We start from the raw sequence: 12,585 nt of genomic DNA on the forward strand, positions 1-12,585 counted from the left end.
AACATTACGTTTAGTCTTGTTTTAAGCTAGCATGGGTCACTTTTAGAAAGTTGTAAAATGGTAAAACAGTAAGATCTGCCGGAACAAACTTATATTATTTAGTCAAACATCTGACTGTATGGATGCATGTGTAGAAGGTACCAAAATACAAAAAAACTAAAGAGTTCCAGACATGGATTACAGATTAGGAAGTCAACACTATGTGTTAGCTTGCAAATTTAAATGGACTCTTTATTAATATAATAGTTAAGTTAATACTGTGAAAAGATAGTTGGGTACTGCCAGTGATACCATGTAGTGATCACCTGCATCTACAGCCTCACATCAGTCAGTGTTGTATTTGTCTGCACATATTAAGGACTTAGAGTGCCTCTGTTACAGCTACAGGTCAAAACAAAGTGTGCGTGGGTGCCTCTCTGTGACCGTCTCAGGCAGTCGTTCCTGGCATTTCTTTTTCAATGCATGGGTGATGATTGTGCATCCCGACATTTACAGGTGACTAACGTGGCATCTCAGTGTGTGTGCATGAACACAGCATAAAGATCAAAGGTTATGCAGATAGTTAGCCAGCATCAAGCACCATCAACTGATCATGGGTGAACATGGGTTGTATATTATAAAAGTCCTATTTTTTTAACAAATCTGCTGTCATATTGCTGGACTGTGGCTCCACGACAGTGAAATAAGGGTCTAACTAGCTTAGAAGCAATCGTGTAAAGAACATGTGACATAGGCCTACTGAGTACAACCACAGACACACACTCACAAAGTCACATTATTGTCTCCTGACAGATGTATCTCGCAGCTTTGGGTCAGGCGATTATAAGGTCAGCTCCTCTGGGAGAAACAGACTGCAAACTTCAAACAGGAAGCCGATGGATCACAAACATCAGCCCATTGATCTCTTCTTACAGAGCGTAATGTCATGCAACTGCATCATGAGTGGAGCTCCGTAGTGCGCCTGTGTGTGTGGACTAATGTATTCAGCAACTATACAAAGGGCGTGTGTGACTGTCCTGGTTGATACATTTACATGTTTTTAAAGTTTTATCGAATGTTGTCTAGCTGGCTAACACTGGCATATTTACAGTAATATTGATTAATGTGCGTTGTCCTCATAAATAACTAAATGAAATGGGATTCGATTAATGGAAATGACTGTAAACAAATGAGACCACAGTGGAAATGTGGATATATAGCCTGATGGCATGCAGCTGGTAACACTGGCACTTATTTAGACCACACTTCCCAGTAACCCTGATATATACATTTGGAAGTGACTTTTTTCACTCTTTTTACCTGTTAGCTGTTTATCTTTGGTCACATGAAGCTCAGACCATTAACTGTGTTAATGCAAAAACACAGAAGCTGTCAGTCATTTCATGTTTTTTCATTAGGGTCTCAAAAGTCAGTTTTTAACGATATAGTTATGTTAAATATAAATATTTTCATATTTAGAGAATATTGTGTGCAATAGGCAAAAAGAGCTGCAACTGCACGTTAGAGGGCTCATTTCACTGCTCAGTAAAACTACAATTCCAAAGTTAATATACGATGCAATTTGATAAAGCCTTTGCTCATGCAAGTGTCTTTTAATGAATAACAATTACATATGTTAATTCAGGCAATGCTTTATCTGCGTTTATATGGTCATGACTACAAGTGCACAGTGCGGGTCTGTGTGTGTGTCTGTGTGTGTGTCTATGTGTGTGTGTGTGTGTGTGTGTGTGTGTGTGTGTGTGCTCTCTCATTGTCTCAATGGACCACATTCTAAATAGAGAGTTTATACTCCAGGGAGCTGGAAAAGGTAATTACAAATTAAAATCACCTTTTCAGGCATAGGGTGGTGATGTGGAGGGGGTTCAGTGTGTGTGTGTGTGTGTGTGTGTGTGTGTTTTGTGTATGTCTTGTCAAATTCATGATGTCTGTTCAGCTTTGTGTGTGCCTGCATTCATGCGCGTACACAGAATCAAACTTGGTAGGAGAGGAAATAGTATGATGTTCAGTGTTGTGATGATGCTGCATCATAGGGATGTTTGTGTGTGAGATTTATTCTCTTATCTCTTTTGCATTGGCATACAGTAAATGCTTGATTTTGACACGTCAGCTGTCAACCCTTGCTTTCTTATCTGCTTACTCTGTTTACAGTATGTGTGTATGTGTGTGTGTGTGTGTGTGTGTGTGTGTGTGTGTGTGTGTTCACTCTGACAGCCCACGTTGTGAGTTCACAGCACAAAGCTAATGAGTGAGTGTGATGTTTCCGATGCTGCAGGACTGAACCCCTTTGACTCCATATCCACATAACAGCACAGCCAATCTGACAGACTGACACAATGTTAAGAGTCAAAGACATTTAGCGCTCCACATGTTTTGACCAGAGTAAATGTTGCTGACTTCACAGCACTCCTTGGGGTGGTGGGCTTTGATTTGTTGATATGAGATGTGACATTGGAAAATGTTTGCTCCGGCTCCATTTAGTTTGCCTGGAGAATAATTTAAATCTCTCCCTCTGTTGCTATCTGTTCCCTCATGCCTTCCCAATGCAGAGGGCATATAAGGTCATGTGTTGGCTGCTGCTTTAATAAGGGAACTTGAGGTGACACATTTATGCTTTATTGCTTTTGGTCGTTAAGCACCAAAAGGAAAGATGTGGTCATTGTAGGAGTCCCTGAAAATTAAGATATTGTGAGACAAGACAAGATTTCATGTAAAATCACACTACTGTTACAAAGTGCAACAAAGACAAGCGTCGCATTTATACTAATTGAGAATGTGTTATCTTTGCCCATATGTAGTATTTCTTGCCATTGCCTACAGATTTGGCATTCAAATACAATATATCAGTCTATGGCTATGGAATATGATTTATGTCTATTGAAGTTGGGATTATCAACGTAAAAGGCGCAACCGCAAAGCTCAAGAAGGAAAAGTTGCACAAAATGTCCATAGCTTGAACTTTTTATTTGTAAATAATTTCTAAATAATGCATCTCAAAATGTTCAAACATTTAACTTTTTGGAGCTGCCATTGTGCAAAGCTGGTGCAGCTTCAACAAAGTGATTATCAGATAAATCTTTAAATATCCCCTCCAGACAGGTTTTATGACCTGACATACTGATTAATAACTTGTGGAAGATGTGTCCTATTACTTAGTTTATGTGACCTGGAGGTTTCAAGTTTCTCATCATACAAGTTCCATATTGGATCAGAATTGGCTTGCAAACTAGTTTTAGGGATGTTACAAATTATGCTCATATACACGTCTTGAACTGAGATTTAAAGTTAGCACAGAGAAACTTCAGCAGATACATGTAAAAGCAACTTTCTAATGTCAAACTCTGCACAAACATCGTTCGGCACAGTGAAGCAAACAACCCATTTTTGAATGAAGGGGGACTGCAGCAGTGATTCAGCAGTTGAGACATACAATTATTTGGCTTCATCATCAGCATAGCATATCATGCGTATTGTTTTATTATGCTTTTATCAGACATGAATTGTCCAGAATGACCTTTAAGTTGGGGGTTATCCAGCTACATATTGATCACTGACTGGCTTGTATGTCTGTCACTTGTTGGTTAACACCAGGCACAACGAACAGAATGGCTGCCCACAATCCATAAAACAACTGTGACATTGATTGTTTTTGCTGAGTGCATTTACTCTGATATTGAAGTAAAGGTTGATGTATGTAAACTGTATCCTGTTTACAAGGACTGTAATGAGCTAATATCTTTATTTTCAGAAAAGCATAGTTGTAATATGTAAAAAAACAAATTGAAACCCAATACCATTGAATATTGGACTGGATAACTGAACTAACTGAATTCATAACCTAAATGCTACATTTCATTAGTGGAGCCAATAAATTCTTTAAATCAGGATTTACACAAGCCTTGATTTTTCTTTCCTCCAACAAATTTGTTTGCAGAAATCGACAAAAGATGACACTGAAGTCTAGCTTTCAAACATGCCCACCACAGTGTCCCTACATGCCCTGAAAGACACAACAGAAAAAGGTGTTGAATAAGACACAGTGACAGAGATGGACAGCAGAGTTATTAGGTGAATGATTAGTGATGCTCCTCTGACTGTTTGGCTGCACTCAGTCAGCCAATTAGAAAAGCAAAGACAAAGAGGGCAGCGGAGCCCAGAGGGCCTGAATCAGAGAGCAGGACTACCACCCACAACATCCCCTGACACCCACAAACACATTATTGCATGCTATTTGGAAACTGAAAAGCACAAAGAGTTTGAAAGAAAAAGAAGGAAATGAAGTGTCTCTATGTGTGTGTGCATGCATGCATGTGTGCGTGCGTGTGTGTGTGTGTGTGTGTGTGTGTGTGTGTGTGTGTGTGTGTGTGTTTCTGCTCAGTCGCCCCCAGACCTCCCAGCAGGTCAGCAGTGACCTTTACCAAATCAAAGGAGATGCAGATATCCGGCTTCATTTGGGCCTATTACAACTCCACTCACAGCGACTTATAGAAGTGAATGGGCTCTGTGCTGACACCCAGTGAGAGTAGCTGTCAGTCTTCTTATCCGGCTTTGATTAGCAATTTAAAGGTCCTCGGTCCCTGGCCCCGACTCTCCTCAACAGATACAAATCAACCCTGACGCTGTCTCGTTCATTGCTGGCATCATTTCTAGAGAGAATTGAAATTAATCCCTGTTTCTCTCTCTCTCTCCTACCTCACAGCTTTCACACCCATGTCCTTTTTTTTATATTTTTGCCAAAAACATACACTATAAAAACACATTTTACTGCATGTATACTATGACTTCAATGGTGGTAAGTACATGAATTTTTTGTCATTTTAATACATTAGCCAAAAAAATACAATGACGCAACCTTAGACTAATAACTGCACCTTAGACTAACAAATGCAGATAAAAAAAAACCATTACCTGCCAGTTTGAACAGTGGGGCCGGCAGAATTTGCACTAATGTTAACGATACGACACCACCATAAAACTATAGCCTACCGCACACATTTCAGATACCGCTAGCTAGCTTGGTTAGCAGAACGCTGAATAAGGCACGTCTAGATCATCAAAATGTACCAACTAACTTTGATGAAGTGAAAACACACAGTGAGATGGTCAAAGTACAAGATGAAAACACCCAAAAACAAGTTCACAGCTATTTTAATGTACACAGTGCCATGGTTAGCATTGCTAAGCCTCTACCATGATTGACAGGTCAGCGTGTAGCCACGCATCCCCTTTTTTATCGTCTATTTTAAAATAAATGGGACCATAATTCAAAAAAATTAACATCTTGCTGTATTAAAGAAGACCTGAGACCATAAACTCATTATGAAAATTTTTCCTGAGGTAATAAATCAAGTGAGAAGTAGGGTGATTTCCCCATAGACTTCTATAGAAACAGAGATCTTTTTGCAACCAGTGGAGTCGCCCCCTGCTGGAAATTAGATGGAATGCAGGTTTAAGGCACTTTTGATTGGCTTCACTTCTCAGACCCTGAAGTTTTGTTCACTAAAGTGTGTGGACCATGCATGTACCATTGCATTCCCGTGATTGGCAGGGAGATGACAGAATGGCTCCACTAATCCAGAACTCCCACCTGTACAAAATCAACAAAACTACAGTGCGTACAGGATAATGGCTGCCTTTGCCACTGAGTTTGAACGTATACTGAATATATTTCTGTCCTACAAGGCCACAGTCACAATGACCAGCGTGCAGCACTAGACATTAAAGTATTCCATCACCATAAATCTACATATCAACTTCTTATATCACCATACATTTGAATATGAACACCTAGGATATGCATAACAACATCCAGTATCAATGACTTTGACTGGGCACAGTGCATTTTTGGGTGTTTCCTGCACAGTCCAAGTTAAACAGCTTTACATTGTATGTTACATCATACCACACACAAAATTAGCAGGTGGGATTTCTTAATGAACAAGAATTCAACTTCAGGATTCACTACTCTACATAATGCTGCCTGTTCCTGTTAAAATGTCTCTGTGCATTTGAACAGGAACAAATCACACTTTTTTAGATCACATCTTTAACCCAAATATTTCAATACTGTTGCTACTGTGACTACATACTACTACTGCCTAGTTAAACATTTTAAATTTGAACTGACATTCATATATTTTGTATAAGCAAGACTGAGGGTCTACAGCCATGCTAGCAGCTCAGTGAGGCTGTACTTAGTCTATATCCACAACGTTCCACTTCTGAGATTGGTCAGGCACTGCCAGAAATTCCGCGGGATGTCTTTCATTTCAGCCGGATGTCCGTTGACCTTCCTCTTTCTATGGTTAACTGCTCCTCAGATCTCTGCAGGGTAAATCCAGACAGCTAGCTAGACTATCTGTCCAATCTGAGTTTTCTGTTGCACGACTAAAACAACTTTTGAACGTACATAATGTTCCACCCAAACAAGTTCCTTCCCAAGGCTAATTTGCAGAGGCGCCGATTGTGATTGGTTTAAAGAAATGCCAATAAACCAGAGCACGTTTTTCTCCCATCCCGGAATGCTGTGTAGACTAGCCAGACCGTCCTCCGCAGTGCTGTGGAGCAAGGTCTGGCAATGCAAGACTAGGCTGTACTAGGCACCACTGTGCTTTGATTTAAATGCTTACATTAGCATGATAACATGGTGATGTTTAGCAGGTATGATGTGTACCATGTTCATCATTCTATTTTCACGTGTTAGTATGCTAACATTTGCTAATTAGCATTAAACACAATACAGCTAAGGCTGATGGGAATGTCATTACTTTAGCAGGCATTCGGTCATAAACCAAAAGTGTTGGACAAATTGAAATGTTTGTGTTAGCTGCAGTTGCTTTACAGTTCTGCAGGAAATACATTGTTAGCACACACGCATCACACCATATACAGTACACATATTCAATAATGTCATTGAGATGGAGGTCTTTGGTATGTTTGTGTGTGTGAGACAAAGAAAATGAATTAGAATGTCAGAGGGGGGGAAAGTTGCACAACTCAACCTTACTATATGAGACATACAATCAATTGATGAAGTCAAGCCATTGATTTCTACTCAGCCAGAGACTTTTCTTACCTGAAGCTGTAAAAGGTCATGGTGTCAACTGTTCCCATTACATCAGCCAATCACTGGCCTCTTTTTTTGTCAGAGCAGAAACATTTTGTTTTGTCCTCAGACAGCTTAGACAGGCAAGTGTGTTTTAGTCTGTCAGAGACTGGTGAATATAGAAATAGTTTATTAGATTAGAAATGGACAAACATCTAGAATGTATATGTGACAATGTTATTTATAGTGTAAAAATGTTAAAAGGAAAATTTTGTGGAAATATTAGGAGGGACAGCCCATTGGACAGTCTTGGATTAAATCTGATCCTCACAAGGATAGAGTTAAAAGGAACACTAAAACACTAACAAATGAAAGTGACATTGGAGGAGGTTGAGAAATTTGGTGTGTGAGCGAAAATATAACAGAAGAATGAGGCATGGCTTATTGGATGCGTGCAAAGCTTTGGTATCTGACAGAGCACATTGTGATTAAGTGAAGGAACCTTAAAACCTCCAACAACTCCTGCCGAGAGATTTGATGCGCCTGCCTAAAGCTCAAAAACATAACCTGTGCAGAAATATTCTCATGCTGTGTGTGTGTTGCAAAATGACAGGAGGCCAGGTCAATAACAATTGTTACTAAACAAAAATTTAATTTGTCCATTTTTCATTGAATTGCCTGTTTTCAAACTTTCAACATTTGGTTTCCCCACTAATCTTTAACAAGAGGCAAATCCAGTCGCAGCAGTCCGCCCACACAAGTGTACGCAGGGGCGTTTCTAGTTTAGTTTAGTCTAGTTTTTTTAAGGACATTTGAGGCTTGTGGTGGAAGGGGGGAGGGTGATTTTTTATGCACTCTGGCACCTTATTTACATAATTAAAGTACAAAAAATGTCCAGTGTGAATCAATTTATTTTCATTGTGAATTAGAAAATGGTCAGCGGGCCACCCGTTGGGCCGTGAGTTGAGTATCACTGTTCCAGAGGCTACTTTGTGTTTGTTCAAGTTTTTGTCGGAATGGAATTATTCTGAATGTAGCCTCGAGCAGAGAGAGGAGTGGGCTACAGATGACAAACTTGTAGCCGTCAGCCCCACGCAGCTCCTTTTGGAAAATGTGCAGTAATTCTCCCCAAGACCTGCAAACAAACTTTGATGTGCAACACGTTGATTGTTCCTGCCGTGAAGAGATATCTTCATAACAATTTCATTCCACTCAGTGTAAAAGATGGAGGGCTATGGTTCAGTGTTACCATCCCCCCACTATGGTTCAGCAAGAGAACACTGTCAGAGTAGACAGAAAGAGGGATTTTTTGCACTAAAGACAGTAACTTTGGATAACACACCCTTGATTTGCCTGACGCAGACTGTTGGAGCCTCATTTGAGCTTCAGATGAACTTAACAATTCCATTTTACACAGAACTGTGGATTTTGTCCCTCATCCCTTAGTAGTGCTGTTTCTTAACACAGAGGACCCTTAATAAAATGTGTTTTCTTCTCTTTTTTATTGGCGTTATGCCTCTGTCGTCAGAAACTTACTCTGGAAGAAATACCACAGATTTCCGTTCAAAATCTGATTTATGGGAATGTAAAATGCAGCAATAGAGGCCGAACACAAGTCTTTTTTCTCAGCTATGACACTAATGACTGGAGATGAATCTAGTGACAGATTACTGATCATACCACCTTAAAATCAAAGATAGTACATGTTCCCCTTTACATTCCCCACATCACTGGAACAAGGACAAACTCTTCCTGACTGTGCATCAGCTTCCTATAGGCGCCGTGATGTACCGTCTTGTCGTGTACATTTGCGATGCTAAGCAGCAGCCAGGTGAGTGGCAGTCGCAGTAGTTGATTTTAATAGGGAGAAGCTATTTTGGTAAGTCCTCCAGCAGGCTGCTTTTCTCAGGAGTTAATCACACTGAACAACACAGCATAAGGATGCTGCTCCTCTCTCCTCCTCTCTGGGGCCTTCACTGGCTCTCCCTTTTCTTCTGGCTGCGCTCTCGTCTTCACCCTCCCTCCCCCCCTCTCTCTCTCTCTCTCTCTCGCTGCTGCTCCTTGTTTTTATTTATATCTACATCTGTATCGCCTTCCCTTTGTCTCGTCTACATCTCTCGCTTAAGAACTGTGTATTTTTAAAGACCCCGTCTAATCCTGAAACAATCAGTTTTACACTGCGTCTGCTTCTCTCGATCCATCACCATGACGTGTTTGTTCGTGCCACCTCTTTGCACATTTTCGGATTAGTCAAAGTCAGGCACTGCCAAGATGCCGAAGCCACCAGAAACCGGCTACTAAATTTTTTCTCAGAGACCTATCTCTGATGTCACGGAGACTACATCCATATTTTACACAGTCTACGCGTTGAAAGTGACACACCAGAAAGGAAAGCAGAAAGGCAAACTCATCAGCAAAGGGAAAGGAGTCTATTTATAGCGGGTTTCCTGCGTTTAAAAAACGTGCATATATGCGCTCATTTAACTGGACAAAGGGTACGAAGGGTCTACGAAACATTTACCTGTAGATGATACAGATATTCACTAGACACTAGTGACTAGAGGAAGTACTGTACAAAACATTTAGTATTACAACTATCTTGTCAGGATAATTCTCAGCAAATACAACCTTTCATGAAAATGCTAACTGTACCAGCTCACACTGGTCTGCACCTCACTGTGTGTGTGCCTTCTCAAAGTTAAAAATAAGACCCAAGTCATCATTAACCGGAATCATCTTTTGAACGTAATTAAATCTCTGCTACGAAGGTAACACAAACCCTCTCGAAACAAGACAAAAATGTCTTCTAGTGCTGCTACACGTGGGCTTTGTACTTGGAACAGTTGTTATTTGCAGCAGCACTAAAAGTGAAATAATGGTTCAGATTTCAAACTGCATCATATGAAGTATCTCTCAGATAATATACAGCACAACCAGAACAGAAAATTCAAAGAAGACATCACAGTATCCTCAGTTTGATTGACAGGGTGAACTTGTGGATCTTACACTCCATATAGGACATTCTCTACTGTTACTGTAGGCTACCCACAATCCCAGTAATACCACTGTTCTAATTAATCTAACTGATCCAGTACATGTCTCTGTTCTGTCGCTCTTATCAAGCATCTGAACTAACGCCTCCCTCCAATTAATCTGAGAGCTCAAGGCTGTTTGGGCTGAAGCGGTCAATTAATGGATGGTTCCATTGTGACGAGCCTACTTTCATGTTGTGCTCTCATCATGTCCATTGAGTTTTATGTGCTGATCCTGTATCAGATCAATGACACAGAAACATGAACTACCAAACCTATTTATTGTTAATAAACTGACCAGTAGATAAGCAGAAATAGAGCTTTTTTTGTGAAGTTTCTGATCAAACCTCTTGTCTAATATCCGTGTTATGACACTAGTTAGCTCCAATGGGCCCACGCTACATGTCAAACTGTCTGACACCTCTTGTATGCTAATGAACACTCAGTGACCTAGAATGAAATTGACACAGAGGGGCATTGTGGTTAACTCGACATTCATGCTTCATCGTTCCTATTCATACTTTTTTCACACATAAACCTCTACTGCAGCTCATGACTTGCCTAAACTACAATGTTGCATGTTTTTTAAACAGATAAACCTAAAAGAAAATGTACTCTCTGCTTCACCACTCTCCCTCCCCGTGGAGGTCCAAACCAAAAACCTCTAAAGCAGGCCAACATGGGTGCATTGCGTAACTCTCACACCCTCTCACAGTTTATCTGTCCTGAGGTTATGTCAAAAGACCTTGATTATGTAATAACTGGTCAACCGTGAGTGCAGCCTCCCCTCCCAAAGGCCAGTATAATGCCACCCATGTTAAAACATCAGGTTTACAGGATAAAATCCAGTTCTCCTCGGTCACAGCAGGATCCACCCAAACCTGACTGCTCCTCTCACATTATACAACTTCACACAGACAGAGAGACAGAGGCACGACAAAAAAGATTTGCTCTTTTTTTCTGAAATACAGAGTGGTTCAGTTGAACAAACGGATACAAAAACATGTTTTTCCGATTTGGAACTTTCTGCTCAATAATGGTCCTACAGTATAATACACAAGATGGTCACTGTCATTACCGACATCATGATACACCAACACAGAGCGTACAGATGGTGACTACAAAATGCATTTTAAGTCATCGTGACTAATGTGTTGTTTTTCTAGTTGTATCACAGCAGGTTAATGTCTTGGAAAAATGTATTTTATTCTGATCTACCACTGAGATAAAACAGCACAGTTTGAAATATGTGATTGTTTACCATCCCGGGAGGGTCTTACGATAAGATAGTTTCAAGTTGTATTTTGGGACTTGCAGAAGCCAGCATTCTTTCAGTTTGAACCATAGGCCTTTACACACCAGGGCAATTATTTCCTGGATGGATGGATGGATGGATGTCCAAAGGGGCTGCTAAATCAACACAAACTGAAAGTTACATATAGCCACTTTAAGTTATGTAAAAACATACTAATTTTAACCCAAACTATTATGTTTTTGTTAACCTAACCAAGTAGTTTTGCTGCCTAAACCTAAATTGTGGTTGCACGTCATCTTAACACACCACCACGTAATGCGGCGTTAAGAGGTCGTGGCCATTTCATGTATTTCTGTGAGATCAGGTTGCGCTTTTCATACTACACGTAGTAAATAAATCTATCAATAATATTTAAAAAATCTATTAGTGCAGCTTTACGTTATATCTCAAAAATCTACATCAGTAGCACTGCCACAAATCTTTATTAAGCTTAATTTTCAAGGATGTTCAACTCTATGAAGCTTTGAAGGTTTCATTGTTCCGAAGCTGTTTATTGTAAGTTGTTTATGGTATTCCTCCCCCTTACAGTCACACCTTACAAATTGTCATAACAGATAATAGGGAACTGTAATTACTCTGAATGAAATTCAGAGTGTGGATCAGAGAGCATTTAGTTTGCGAGATCAAAGTGACTGTCTGCACTCTTTGCACATGCCCTCCTCTGCGGCTGTCTCGCTCTCTGTCTTTTTTGCCCACATACTCTCTTGTCTTTCAAACAAACAGGTGTAGAACAAAACACTCCTGCTATTCTCTCAGTGCCCTCCTCTGTCTTTGCCTCCCCCCCGTCCCTCCCTGCCCCGTGCAAATGTCAGCCTTCACGTCCTCTGCTATCAAAGGCTCCTTGGTCGCAGCAGGATCCACCCAAACCTGACTGCTCCTCTCACATTATACAACTTCATACAGACAGAGAGACAGAGGCACAATGAGAAACATTTGCTCTTTTTTTCTGAAATACAGAGTGGTTCAGTTGAACAAACGGATACAAAAACTTGTTTTCCGATTTGGAACTTTCTGTTCAATAATGGTCCTACAGTATAATACACAAGATGGTCACTGTCATTACCGACATCATGATACACCAACACAAAGAGGACTACAAAATGCATTTTAAGTCCTCGTGACTAAAGGCCCGGACACACAGATAATCCGATAATCGGCCGTCGGACAGTCTGGCGAGGTCAGTGACTCGATGTATA

The sequence above is a fragment of the Sander vitreus genome, chromosome 21 (assembly GCF_031162955.1).
Source record: "Sander vitreus isolate 19-12246 chromosome 21, sanVit1, whole genome shotgun sequence".
Taxonomy (NCBI): domain Eukaryota; kingdom Metazoa; phylum Chordata; class Actinopteri; order Perciformes; family Percidae; genus Sander; species Sander vitreus.